Here is a 12,771-nt window from a genome sequence, read left to right as displayed (position 1 = left end):
AGGTTTTGTGTTGTGGTTGTGGTTTTTGTTTTTGAATGGTTATTTGTGTGTTTAGGCAGTTTTGTTTTTATTACTGTGTCCCTGGCGGGTGATTTTGTATTTGTATGTGTGTGTTTGCTTTTTTTGTTGTTGTGTGTTGTGTCAGGTGCCGATTTGTGTTTCAGGTCATGTGGGGTTCATTTTTTATTTGATAGTAATCTGATCAGAAAAAAAGAAAAAAAATTAGAAATAATGAAAGAGTGGTGCAGCAGTAGGGAACGGCTTTTGGCTCTGGGAGTAAATTTTTTTCTTTTCAATGATAAATTTTAAGTTTTATTTTTTATTTACTCAAAGAGCCAAAAGCCGTTCCCTACTGCTGCTTTTTTCCCTTTAATTACCTCCCATATAGTTTAAGGGCTACATAGAGCCCTGTGACTAAATCCCACCCGCTGGAAATTACACCCCACCCACAAATAACACGCAGGAGGCCCGAATAAAACAATGAGACGCATGTTTTCATTTACTTTATTATTGTATTAGTAATGCTCCTTTATTATGCCTCCAGTTTTGGGAAACAGCAGGCATGAAGCGTGCTTTTCCACCTGTCGCGTTCCTCTAGGACCTCTCCGCCTGCAATGTAACGGAGGCGTGATATGCACGACTCCTAACGGCCTTCATTTACTACTACATTCAATACTACGCCGCATTGAGGTTTTCCCATGCTACTGATATGGTAACAGAGTGCCCTGCCTCCCCACGCCTAACCGCCCTCGCTGCATGTAAACAACATATGTGTTTCCACAACTTACAATACCTACTACTGCAACATTTCTTTTCCTCCTAACACAACTACAGTTACTCGGCCTGCCTCGCTCCTCTCCCTCCGATACCGACTTCATCGTTACCCTTATGCGTCGAGTCGTTCCTTACCTAGCTCCGCAGCGACGCCTCTATGTGCTTGTACGCATCTCTACATCCGCGCTTCATTCTCGTCCTTGCTCCGAGGCCGAGCGGTAGCGCTTAGGCCCGTGCAGTTATTTGCTGTTACTAAGACAATCGCCGTACTAGACGACGTCTCCTACGCTTAAACCCCTTTTTCCCCCTGAATAAATCCATTTCTACCGTTCATTCATCTACTGAGCAGTACCTGTCTCCTCTCATTGCCGTAATTCACTTCTCCTGCAAGGATAACGTTACCTCCCTAGGTCCGATACTTCCCATCCCTACTAATTGGGTCACCTCTTACTCAATAGTCCTCTAATTATACTAGAACTGTAACTCCTTTAGGCTCCTAGCAAGCGCTTACCACCTGAGCCTCAGACCCCGTTACCTTAGGCACAAAGCTCGCTCTCCTTATGTAGTCCGCTTACTGCTCCGCTAATATACCTTTTCCTCTTCCGATCCACACTGCCTCTGCGATGCGTACTACCGATCGGCTGACAACATGCCTCCTCGCATCTCTGCGGACCTTAGACTTCAACACCCCTATGACAGACAAACCGGCATCCTTATAACATACGCTAACCACACCAAAGGTACTTCCCTACGCCCTAGGCATACACAATGACCGTAAACCCACATCATTCTCAAGCTGCCCCACCTAAACAATGGCCGCCTACTCCAACTCCCCATACCCAAAACCCACCGTATGCGATTTCATCAGCACCGAGCCAGACCTATCGTATCATACATCCCAACATCACCCCTTCAATGCCATATACCCAGACAGCACACAAAACCCTATGCCTAGCGGGACAGCCACCCAAACGTGCCTATTACACATTGCCTGACACGCTGGCTGTAGAATGCCTATAAACACTTCAGAAAACCAGCACCAGCCATGGAAGACAAAACCCAGATTCAGAAATCCCCCATCTCTAAGCCTCTTCAAAGACTGCATCTCAGCCCGACAAGAACATCTCCAACAACACCCCCACGCCACCAAACATCAGACCTCTACTGACACACACATTCAACCCGACAACCTCACAAAGGTTTCCAACAGACTGCTCATCCGCCCACCGTGTCTATCGCTCCTTCCTCTCCACCGAGCCGGTCCACCGCCTGTCACCCTGCTCCTCCAGCGCTCCCTGGGAACTCCGCTCCCAGACGCCTCAAAAAATTGCCCTGCCTGCCAAAACCCCGTCCCAGAGCCTGACCTCCGCCCAAACGTTGGCGATGAACGTCGCCTCGCAGAGCAGCCGGGACCGGGGAAAAAAAAAACCCAGCTGGGGGAGGAAAAAAAAAAACCCCAGCTGGGGTTTTTTTATTCTAATTTTATTTTTAATCCTGTGGAAAAAGTTTGCTGTTAGCTACCACCACCAAACCCAACCCTCAAAACACCGTGAACACCCCACGCTGCACAACCTTATCAAAGACAGTTTCTACAAAATATATGTCACTACCCGTGTCCCTGGTTCATTTCAAACTACATTCACCCATAGAACACAGGCAGCCAATATTGACTTCTGCATTCACTCAACCTCACTACGCAAGGATGTGTGAATGTGCATCCAACGATACCACACCAGCTCTAATCGATCGCACGCAGCACTGATGTACACGGGCGGATACTTCCACCACGCCGCAGTGGTAGATTAACTATGGACATTCACTCAACTACAACAGGCAAACAGGGTACAACAAGCACTACATATGTGCAACCGTACAAGACAGCGGAGGTAAGTGCCTCAGTACACACACTCAGCCACACGAGTCACACAGGACAGCTATACAGATACACAACAATAAAGAACTGCACAATAGAAACTACATAGATATGTTCCAACAAACAAGAGCTGGAGGAATCTGTGCAGGCATATACATACACCAATACAACAGTACGTGCATTCAACCGTACAAGTGTCGGAGGAAATTTAGTAGCGTGCAGTCAGCCGAAGATGATGGTTACCAAAGGGAGGAACATATATTCCTTGACCTAAAAAAAGCCCCACAATAATCCACACTCAATAGCTTTGTCACCATCACATCGCTCCACAAGGACCTACCCCGCAACATCCCCCACCTCACATGCACCTGGCTTCTCTTCTCACCTGCTCCTTACCCGTGCTGGACTTGAACGGTCACCATCCTTTGCGGCCCCTAGAGATAAAAGCACATAGAGGTGCCACTGCAATTCCTAACAAAATCACCAGCTCCACACCCCTCTTCTCTGCAACCTAGTTCACCTCAAACGCTCCTGTGCCACCTCACCCTGACTCTACACCCCCGGGCAGGGCGGCTCCAAGCCAAGACAGCACAGCCACAGACAAACCCTACACAGAACGCCGCCAACAACAACACCACGCCTCAAAAAACAAGCCAAGTCGCTCGGCGAGAGCGGCGACGCACGTACAGAAAACCTCCATCCAGTAAGAGCACGCGCAGAACCCTAGCGCGCTCCTAGCGCCACGCCAGAAAACGACGAGACCTTCGTGGGCGGGGACAAGCGCTTCCTCTCAAAACCGGCAAGATGGGCGCGCAAGCAGCCCGCCTTCAAGACCTCAGCCCCTGAAGACGCAAGGAAGAAGTGCCAGTCCCTAAAAGCGACAGCTAGCGAGCAGAGCCGCTCACGCAGCCAGGGACGGCGTGGCACGAGACCACCGGCCAGAATCACCCGAGACGCCAAAACGATCCACGCTGGAAGCTTGCGACGCCAAAAGAGAAGCGCCCGATGGGCGCCGTGCCCACGACTAGGGCCTCACCGGGCCCTAGGAACGCTGCCGAGGCACACGACTCGATCCTACGGAACAAAGAACAACCGAGACCCAAGGAAGGTCAAACACACCCAACACCCAACACACAGACGCACTACACAACGACACGCACAGCCTGGAACCGCCCTGCCCGGGGCACGCTACTGTCATATTCCAGAGGAACCCGCTCCATTCCCCTGCTCAAAGGGGACCGCTTCCTAGACAACCCTCTCCCCTACGCTCTCTTTAAAACCCCTTCCGGCCACAGACAACCGTGCCCCCCTCGCTCCCCCAACCCCTTCCCCAGCACCGTTGCCTCAACTTAGCTTTCAAGGGGCCGAGAGTCTCCCTCTTCCCTTCCTTCTGAAGGACAAGCACGCGTCACTCCTCCAGTCACCAGCTGCCTCTTCATCATCTGAAAAATAAAAACAATCACAAGCCCCACACAACAGCCCTGTCAGTCAGCATCCCGTCACGCTACAAAGACGTAGGCCGCTGCATCCGTCTACCTCACACGCGCCCAGCTGCTCTGCTCACTTGCTCTGTGGCCGTGCCCAGCTCACACTGTTGTCCTCCCTTGTGGCCCCTAGAGATACCAGGAGACCATGTTACCACTGCACTTCCAAAGGAAGATCTCCCCAGCCCCACGCCCCTCCTCCCTGCGACCCAGCTCACCTCAAACGCGGATCCAGTCCCAAAGGCAGCTGCACACCATCTAAAAAAAAAAAACCAAACAGAAACGCTTCAACCCGCTTGCCACACAACACCTTGGTACGGCACCACCGCCTTGACCGCAATCGCCTGACCTTCTCGGACCTCTCGTCGCCGTGCGGCGCACGCCTCCCCTCTGAAGGCTGATCGCGGCACCTGCAAAAATCCAAGCAGAAAGGCACCTGCTCAGAGGCTGCAGAACTGTCAAGCTACCCACACCAATCCCCGTCTAAGACTCGCACCTTTTCCTCACCAGCTCACCTACCTGGACGCCCTCAGATCCAACTGCCATGTTCAAGCTTGACCACCACCTGCAAGACACAAACGTGGGTTGTTCATGACTGTAACTGCAAAGCCCCAAAGAGACACATCGCTACTTCAGCGCACCTAACATTGCTCACCCCGTGCAGTTCCCCTCCGGTGCCCGGATCCCGCTTGGCCCGCCACATGCACCCTCAAATATTAACGCCGTATTGCACTCACAGAGCCATCAGTCACCACTTCCCTCTACATACACCACGCACCAACTCACCTGCTTACAGCGCTATCCTCGGCCCCCCTCCGTCGCCCTGCACGACTCCCCCCTCGGCATCTGCAAGAGATATCAAACAAGTCCCCTCAGTGAAGAGCAATAGCTTAGCCATTCCACAGGCCTTGTTCCCAGGTAGCAAGCCCATCGAGAGCCCAGCTAGGCCTGCTCTGCCATCTAAACACCGTAAACCAAGCATTACGCCCGACCCACATCCAAGCCGGAACGCCCTTGGGATGCTCTCTGTTCCGCTGAAGCAGGAGCTCCCTCTCCCGGACAGCTACCGTCATCCCCTGGGAGGCCACATAACACCACGGGAATTCTTTTTCTCACCCACTGACAACGGCCGCTCGATCTAAGAGGGCCACACATCTTTCCCCCCAAAGAAGAAAGGCACTTTGAGACATAAGCCATAGCCTCTCATCGCTCCTGTGCCACCTCACCCTGACTCTACACCCCCGGGCAGGGCGGCTCCAAGCCAAGACAGCACAGCCACAGACAAACCCTACACAGAACGCCGCCAACAACAACACCACGCCTCAAAAAACAAGCCAAGTCGCTCGGCGAGAGCGGCGACGCACGTACAGAAAACCTCCATCCAGTAAGAGCACGCGCAGAACCCTAGCGCGCTCCTAGCGCCACGCCAGAAAACGACGAGACCTTCGTGGGCGGGGACAAGCGCTTCCTCTCAAAACCGGCAAGATGGGCGCGCAAGCAGCCCGCCTTCAAGACCTCAGCCCCTGAAGACGCAAGGAAGAAGTGCCAGTCCCTAAAAGCGACAGCTAGCGAGCAGAGCCGCTCACGCAGCCAGGGACGGCGTGGCACGAGACCACCGGCCAGAATCACCCGAGACGCCAAAACGATCCACGCTGGAAGCTTGCGACGCCAAAAGAGAAGCGCCCGATGGGCGCCGTGCCCACGACTAGGGCCTCACCGGGCCCTAGGAACGCTGCCGAGGCACACGACTCGATCCTACGGAACAAAGAACAACCGAGACCCAAGGAAGGTCAAACACACCCAACACCCAACACACAGACGCACTACACAACGACACGCACAGCCTGGAACCGCCCTGCCCGGGGCACGCTACTGTCATATTCCAGAGGAACCCGCTCCATTCCCCTGCTCAAAGGGGACCGCTTCCTAGACAACCCTCTCCCCTACGCTCTCTTTAAAACCCCTTCCGGCCACAGACAACCGTGCCCCCCTCGCTCCCCCAACCCCTTCCCCAGCACCGTTGCCTCAACTTAGCTTTCAAGGGGCCGAGAGTCTCCCTCTTCCCTTCCTTCTGAAGGACAAGCACGCGTCACTCCTCCAGTCACCAGCTGCCTCTTCATCATCTGAAAAATAAAAACAATCACAAGCCCCACACAACAGCCCTGTCAGTCAGCATCCCGTCACGCTACAAAGACGTAGGCCGCTGCATCCGTCTACCTCACACGCGCCCAGCTGCTCTGCTCACTTGCTCTGTGGCCGTGCCCAGCTCACACTGTTGTCCTCCCTTGTGGCCCCTAGAGATACCAGGAGACCATGTTACCACTGCACTTCCAAAGGAAGATCTCCCCAGCCCCACGCCCCTCCTCCCTGCGACCCAGCTCACCTCAAACGCGGATCCAGTCCCAAAGGCAGCTGCACACCATCTAAAAAAAAAAAACCAAACAGAAACGCTTCAACCCGCTTGCCACACAACACCTTGGTACGGCACCACCGCCTTGACCGCAATCGCCTGACCTTCTCGGACCTCTCGTCGCCGTGCGGCGCACGCCTCCCCTCTGAAGGCTGATCGCGGCACCTGCAAAAATCCAAGCAGAAAGGCACCTGCTCAGAGGCTGCAGAACTGTCAAGCTACCCACACCAATCCCCGTCTAAGACTCGCACCTTTTCCTCACCAGCTCACCTACCTGGACGCCCTCAGATCCAACTGCCATGTTCAAGCTTGACCACCACCTGCAAGACACAAACGTGGGTTGTTCATGACTGTAACTGCAAAGCCCCAAAGAGACACATCGCTACTTCAGCGCACCTAACATTGCTCACCCCGTGCAGTTCCCCTCCGGTGCCCGGATCCCGCTTGGCCCGCCACATGCACCCTCAAATATTAACGCCGTATTGCACTCACAGAGCCATCAGTCACCACTTCCCTCTACATACACCACGCACCAACTCACCTGCTTACAGCGCTATCCTCGGCCCCCCTCCGTCGCCCTGCACGACTCCCCCCTCGGCATCTGCAAGAGATATCAAACAAGTCCCCTCAGTGAAGAGCAATAGCTTAGCCATTCCACAGGCCTTGTTCCCAGGTAGCAAGCCCATCGAGAGCCCAGCTAGGCCTGCTCTGCCATCTAAACACCGTAAACCAAGCATTACGCCCGACCCACATCCAAGCCGGAACGCCCTTGGGATGCTCTCTGTTCCGCTGAAGCAGGAGCTCCCTCTCCCGGACAGCTACCGTCATCCCCTGGGAGGCCACATAACACCACGGGAATTCTTTTTCTCACCCACTGACAACGGCCGCTCGATCTAAGAGGGCCACACATCTTTCCCCCCAAAGAAGAAAGGCACTTTGAGACATAAGCCATAGCCTCTCATCGCTCCTGTGCCACCTCACCCTGACTCTACACCCCCGGGCAGGGCGGCTCCAAGCCAAGACAGCACAGCCACAGACAAACCCTACACAGAACGCCGCCAACAACAACACCACGCCTCAAAAAACAAGCCAAGTCGCTCGGCGAGAGCGGCGACGCACGTACAGAAAACCTCCATCCAGTAAGAGCACGCGCAGAACCCTAGCGCGCTCCTAGCGCCACGCCAGAAAACGACGAGACCTTCGTGGGCGGGGACAAGCGCTTCCTCTCAAAACCGGCAAGATGGGCGCGCAAGCAGCCCGCCTTCAAGACCTCAGCCCCTGAAGACGCAAGGAAGAAGTGCCAGTCCCTAAAAGCGACAGCTAGCGAGCAGAGCCGCTCACGCAGCCAGGGACGGCGTGGCACGAGACCACCGGCCAGAATCACCCGAGACGCCAAAACGATCCACGCTGGAAGCTTGCGACGCCAAAAGAGAAGCGCCCGATGGGCGCCGTGCCCACGACTAGGGCCTCACCGGGCCCTAGGAACGCTGCCGAGGCACACGACTCGATCCTACGGAACAAAGAACAACCGAGACCCAAGGAAGGTCAAACACACCCAACACCCAACACACAGACGCACTACACAACGACACGCACAGCCTGGAACCGCCCTGCCCGGGGCACGCTACTGTCATATTCCAGAGGAACCCGCTCCATTCCCCTGCTCAAAGGGGACCGCTTCCTAGACAACCCTCTCCCCTACGCTCTCTTTAAAACCCCTTCCGGCCACAGACAACCGTGCCCCCCTCGCTCCCCCAACCCCTTCCCCAGCACCGTTGCCTCAACTTAGCTTTCAAGGGGCCGAGAGTCTCCCTCTTCCCTTCCTTCTGAAGGACAAGCACGCGTCACTCCTCCAGTCACCAGCTGCCTCTTCATCATCTGAAAAATAAAAACAATCACAAGCCCCACACAACAGCCCTGTCAGTCAGCATCCCGTCACGCTACAAAGACGTAGGCCGCTGCATCCGTCTACCTCACACGCGCCCAGCTGCTCTGCTCACTTGCTCTGTGGCCGTGCCCAGCTCACACTGTTGTCCTCCCTTGTGGCCCCTAGAGATACCAGGAGACCATGTTACCACTGCACTTCCAAAGGAAGATCTCCCCAGCCCCACGCCCCTCCTCCCTGCGACCCAGCTCACCTCAAACGCGGATCCAGTCCCAAAGGCAGCTGCACACCATCTAAAAAAAAAAAACCAAACAGAAACGCTTCAACCCGCTTGCCACACAACACCTTGGTACGGCACCACCGCCTTGACCGCAATCGCCTGACCTTCTCGGACCTCTCGTCGCCGTGCGGCGCACGCCTCCCCTCTGAAGGCTGATCGCGGCACCTGCAAAAATCCAAGCAGAAAGGCACCTGCTCAGAGGCTGCAGAACTGTCAAGCTACCCACACCAATCCCCGTCTAAGACTCGCACCTTTTCCTCACCAGCTCACCTACCTGGACGCCCTCAGATCCAACTGCCATGTTCAAGCTTGACCACCACCTGCAAGACACAAACGTGGGTTGTTCATGACTGTAACTGCAAAGCCCCAAAGAGACACATCGCTACTTCAGCGCACCTAACATTGCTCACCCCGTGCAGTTCCCCTCCGGTGCCCGGATCCCGCTTGGCCCGCCACATGCACCCTCAAATATTAACGCCGTATTGCACTCACAGAGCCATCAGTCACCACTTCCCTCTACATACACCACGCACCAACTCACCTGCTTACAGCGCTATCCTCGGCCCCCCTCCGTCGCCCTGCACGACTCCCCCCTCGGCATCTGCAAGAGATATCAAACAAGTCCCCTCAGTGAAGAGCAATAGCTTAGCCATTCCACAGGCCTTGTTCCCAGGTAGCAAGCCCATCGAGAGCCCAGCTAGGCCTGCTCTGCCATCTAAACACCGTAAACCAAGCATTACGCCCGACCCACATCCAAGCCGGAACGCCCTTGGGATGCTCTCTGTTCCGCTGAAGCAGGAGCTCCCTCTCCCGGACAGCTACCGTCATCCCCTGGGAGGCCACATAACACCACGGGAATTCTTTTTCTCACCCACTGACAACGGCCGCTCGATCTAAGAGGGCCACACATCTTTCCCCCCAAAGAAGAAAGGCACTTTGAGACATAAGCCATAGCCTCTCATCGCTCCTGTGCCACCTCACCCTGACTCTACACCCCCGGGCAGGGCGGCTCCAAGCCAAGACAGCACAGCCACAGACAAACCCTACACAGAACGCCGCCAACAACAACACCACGCCTCAAAAAACAAGCCAAGTCGCTCGGCGAGAGCGGCGACGCACGTACAGAAAACCTCCATCCAGTAAGAGCACGCGCAGAACCCTAGCGCGCTCCTAGCGCCACGCCAGAAAACGACGAGACCTTCGTGGGCGGGGACAAGCGCTTCCTCTCAAAACCGGCAAGATGGGCGCGCAAGCAGCCCGCCTTCAAGACCTCAGCCCCTGAAGACGCAAGGAAGAAGTGCCAGTCCCTAAAAGCGACAGCTAGCGAGCAGAGCCGCTCACGCAGCCAGGGACGGCGTGGCACGAGACCACCGGCCAGAATCACCCGAGACGCCAAAACGATCCACGCTGGAAGCTTGCGACGCCAAAAGAGAAGCGCCCGATGGGCGCCGTGCCCACGACTAGGGCCTCACCGGGCCCTAGGAACGCTGCCGAGGCACACGACTCGATCCTACGGAACAAAGAACAACCGAGACCCAAGGAAGGTCAAACACACCCAACACCCAACACACAGACGCACTACACAACGACACGCACAGCCTGGAACCGCCCTGCCCGGGGCACGCTACTGTCATATTCCAGAGGAACCCGCTCCATTCCCCTGCTCAAAGGGGACCGCTTCCTAGACAACCCTCTCCCCTACGCTCTCTTTAAAACCCCTTCCGGCCACAGACAACCGTGCCCCCCTCGCTCCCCCAACCCCTTCCCCAGCACCGTTGCCTCAACTTAGCTTTCAAGGGGCCGAGAGTCTCCCTCTTCCCTTCCTTCTGAAGGACAAGCACGCGTCACTCCTCCAGTCACCAGCTGCCTCTTCATCATCTGAAAAATAAAAACAATCACAAGCCCCACACAACAGCCCTGTCAGTCAGCATCCCGTCACGCTACAAAGACGTAGGCCGCTGCATCCGTCTACCTCACACGCGCCCAGCTGCTCCGCGCCCAGCTCACCTCAAACGCGCATCCAGGCCCAAAGGCAGCCGGCGCACAACCTGCAAAACCAGAGACAAATGCTTCAATTGAGTGGCCGTACGACACCTTGCTCTCAAACAACAGCCTGGCCTTCAACCCCCTCACCTCTCGGACCTCTCGTCGGCACGCGGCATCTCCCCTCCGAAGCCTGCGTGCGGCACCTGCAAGAACCCAAGCAAAAAAGGACCCTCTCAGGTGCTGCGGGAGTCTCAGGATACCCGCACCAACCCCCCCATCTCAGACACACACCTTTTCCTCGACAGCTCACCTGCCTGGCCTCCAGCAGATACGGTTGCCGTCTTGACGCTCGCCCACCACCTGCAAGAGGCAAACGCATGTTGCTCACAACCACCTGCAACGCTACACCTCAGGACGAATCGCTACACTTCAGCCCACCCATCACCACTCACCCTGTGCGATTCCCCTCCGGTGCCCACATCCCGCTCGGCTCCTCGCATGTGTCCACAAAGAAGAATTACCACAACGGGCTCGTACAGCCAACAGCCACATCTTCCCTCTAGATACACCGCACACCAACTCACCTGCTTACAGCGCCGTCCTCCATCACCCTGCACGACTCCTCCCTCGGCATCTGCCAAACAAGTCACCTGCATGCACAGCGACAGCTGAACCACGACACAGGTCTCGATCGCATGTAGGAACACCCCTTGAGAGCCCAACTAGGGTGGCTCTTAAACATGAGCACAATACATCAAACATTAAGCCCAGCACACAGACAAGCCAGAACACCCTTGACATGCTACCTGCTCAGCTAAGGCTCTAGCTCCCTCCCCCAGACACCTACGGTTGTTCCCTGGGGGCCCACAAAACCCAACAGGAATTACTTCCCTCACCCACCGACGACAGCCAGTCGATCCAAGACGGCTGCAAAATTCCTTCCCCCCCTCCCCCACCCCCGCAAAGCCTGGGCGCATCCCTAGATGCCAGCACCACCCACCTTGCCCTGACTCTACATCCCCGGGCAGGGCGGCTCCAAGACAAACACAGAAGAACGCTACACAGAACGCTACAAGCAATGCACCCCGAAGGATGAGAGGCAGCTCTCTGAGAGAACGACGACACCCAGACAGAAACCCCCGTCCGGCAAGAGCTCCTGCAGGACCCCGACGGCAACACCAGAGAACGCCAACAGCGTCGTGGCCCGTGACAAGAGCTTCCTCTCACAACCGAGACGACGGACGTGCAAGCAGCCCAGCTTCAAGACCTAACCGCCTAAGGATGCAAGGAAGAAACGCCGGTCCCCAAAAAACTCACAGCAACAGAGCGGCGCCGCTCACGCAGCCGGGAACGACGCCGCCCAAGACGACCATACGAGACACCAAAACGATCCACACCTGAAGCTTGCGACGCCAAGAGAGAAGCGCCCGATGGGCGCCGAGCCCACGACTAGGGCCTCGCCGGGCCCTACTAACGCTGCCGAGGCACCTGCCTGGCTCCTAAAGAACAAAGAGAACAACTGAGACCCGAGGAAGGTCGGAGACACCCAACACAAAACACACACACTGCACAATAACACACACAGCCTGGAACCGCCCTGCCCGGCACACGTTCCCGTCACATTGACGAGGAACCTGCTCCTTTTCCCTGCTCTCAAAGGGGACTGCTTCCCGGACAGCCTGCTCCGCTGCACCATCTTTAAAACCCCTCCCTCCCGCAACCCCTTCCTCAGCACCGTTGCCTCAACTTAGCTTTCAAGGGGCCGAGAGTCCCTGTCCACCCATCCTTCAGATACGGCTCACCCACCACCTGCAAGAGCCAAACGCATGTTGCTCACAACCACCTGCAACGCAACACCTCAGGACGAATCGCTACACTTCAGCCCACCCATCACCGCTCACCGTAGCCTTCGCTGAGGTCTCATCACCACACTGTGTCTCTCCCACAAAGCCTACATGGAGCATGTGCAAAAACTTAAGGAAGAAGATACATGCTACGATATTACCCAGAACAGCAACCTACCCACGCCGAATCCCGTTCTCACACATCTTTTCTTTGACAGCTTGCCTGCCCAGCCTC

General features: G+C 55.9%; 2 long non-coding RNA genes across 19 annotated transcripts; both read right to left on the bottom strand.

Annotated features, from left to right (window-relative positions):
- Positions 1–6: 6 nt before the first annotated feature.
- LOC142065669 (uncharacterized) lies at positions 7–10,615 on the bottom strand. Of its 18 annotated transcripts, XR_012663490.1 has the most exons (8): positions 9,248–10,615; positions 7,083–9,026; positions 4,918–6,861; positions 4,350–4,696; positions 4,184–4,260; positions 3,997–4,089; positions 3,033–3,081; positions 7–609 (listed from the first exon to the last, which is right to left on the bottom strand). It is a non-coding gene; the product is annotated as an uncharacterized LOC142065669 (long non-coding RNA). The 18 variants fall into 18 exon arrangements; XR_012663493.1 differs by adding an exon at positions 2,808–2,917 and having other exon boundaries at positions 3,997–4,696; XR_012663481.1 differs by having other exon boundaries at positions 4,184–4,696.
- A 93-nt stretch (positions 10,616–10,708) lies between these two features.
- On the bottom strand, positions 10,709–12,464 carry LOC142065563 (uncharacterized). The gene is made up of 4 exons (XR_012663450.1): positions 11,277–12,464; positions 10,984–11,052; positions 10,840–10,895; positions 10,709–10,754 (listed from the first exon to the last, which is right to left on the bottom strand). It is a non-coding gene; the product is annotated as an uncharacterized LOC142065563 (long non-coding RNA).
- Between the last annotated feature and the right edge of the window lie 307 nt (positions 12,465–12,771).

This window comes from Phalacrocorax aristotelis, chromosome 17, assembly GCF_949628215.1.
Source record: "Phalacrocorax aristotelis chromosome 17, bGulAri2.1, whole genome shotgun sequence".
Lineage (NCBI taxonomy): Eukaryota > Metazoa > Chordata > Aves > Suliformes > Phalacrocoracidae > Phalacrocorax > Phalacrocorax aristotelis.
Note: the sequence above shows the minus strand (reverse complement) of the source record. Positions and strands in the feature narration are given on the sequence as shown.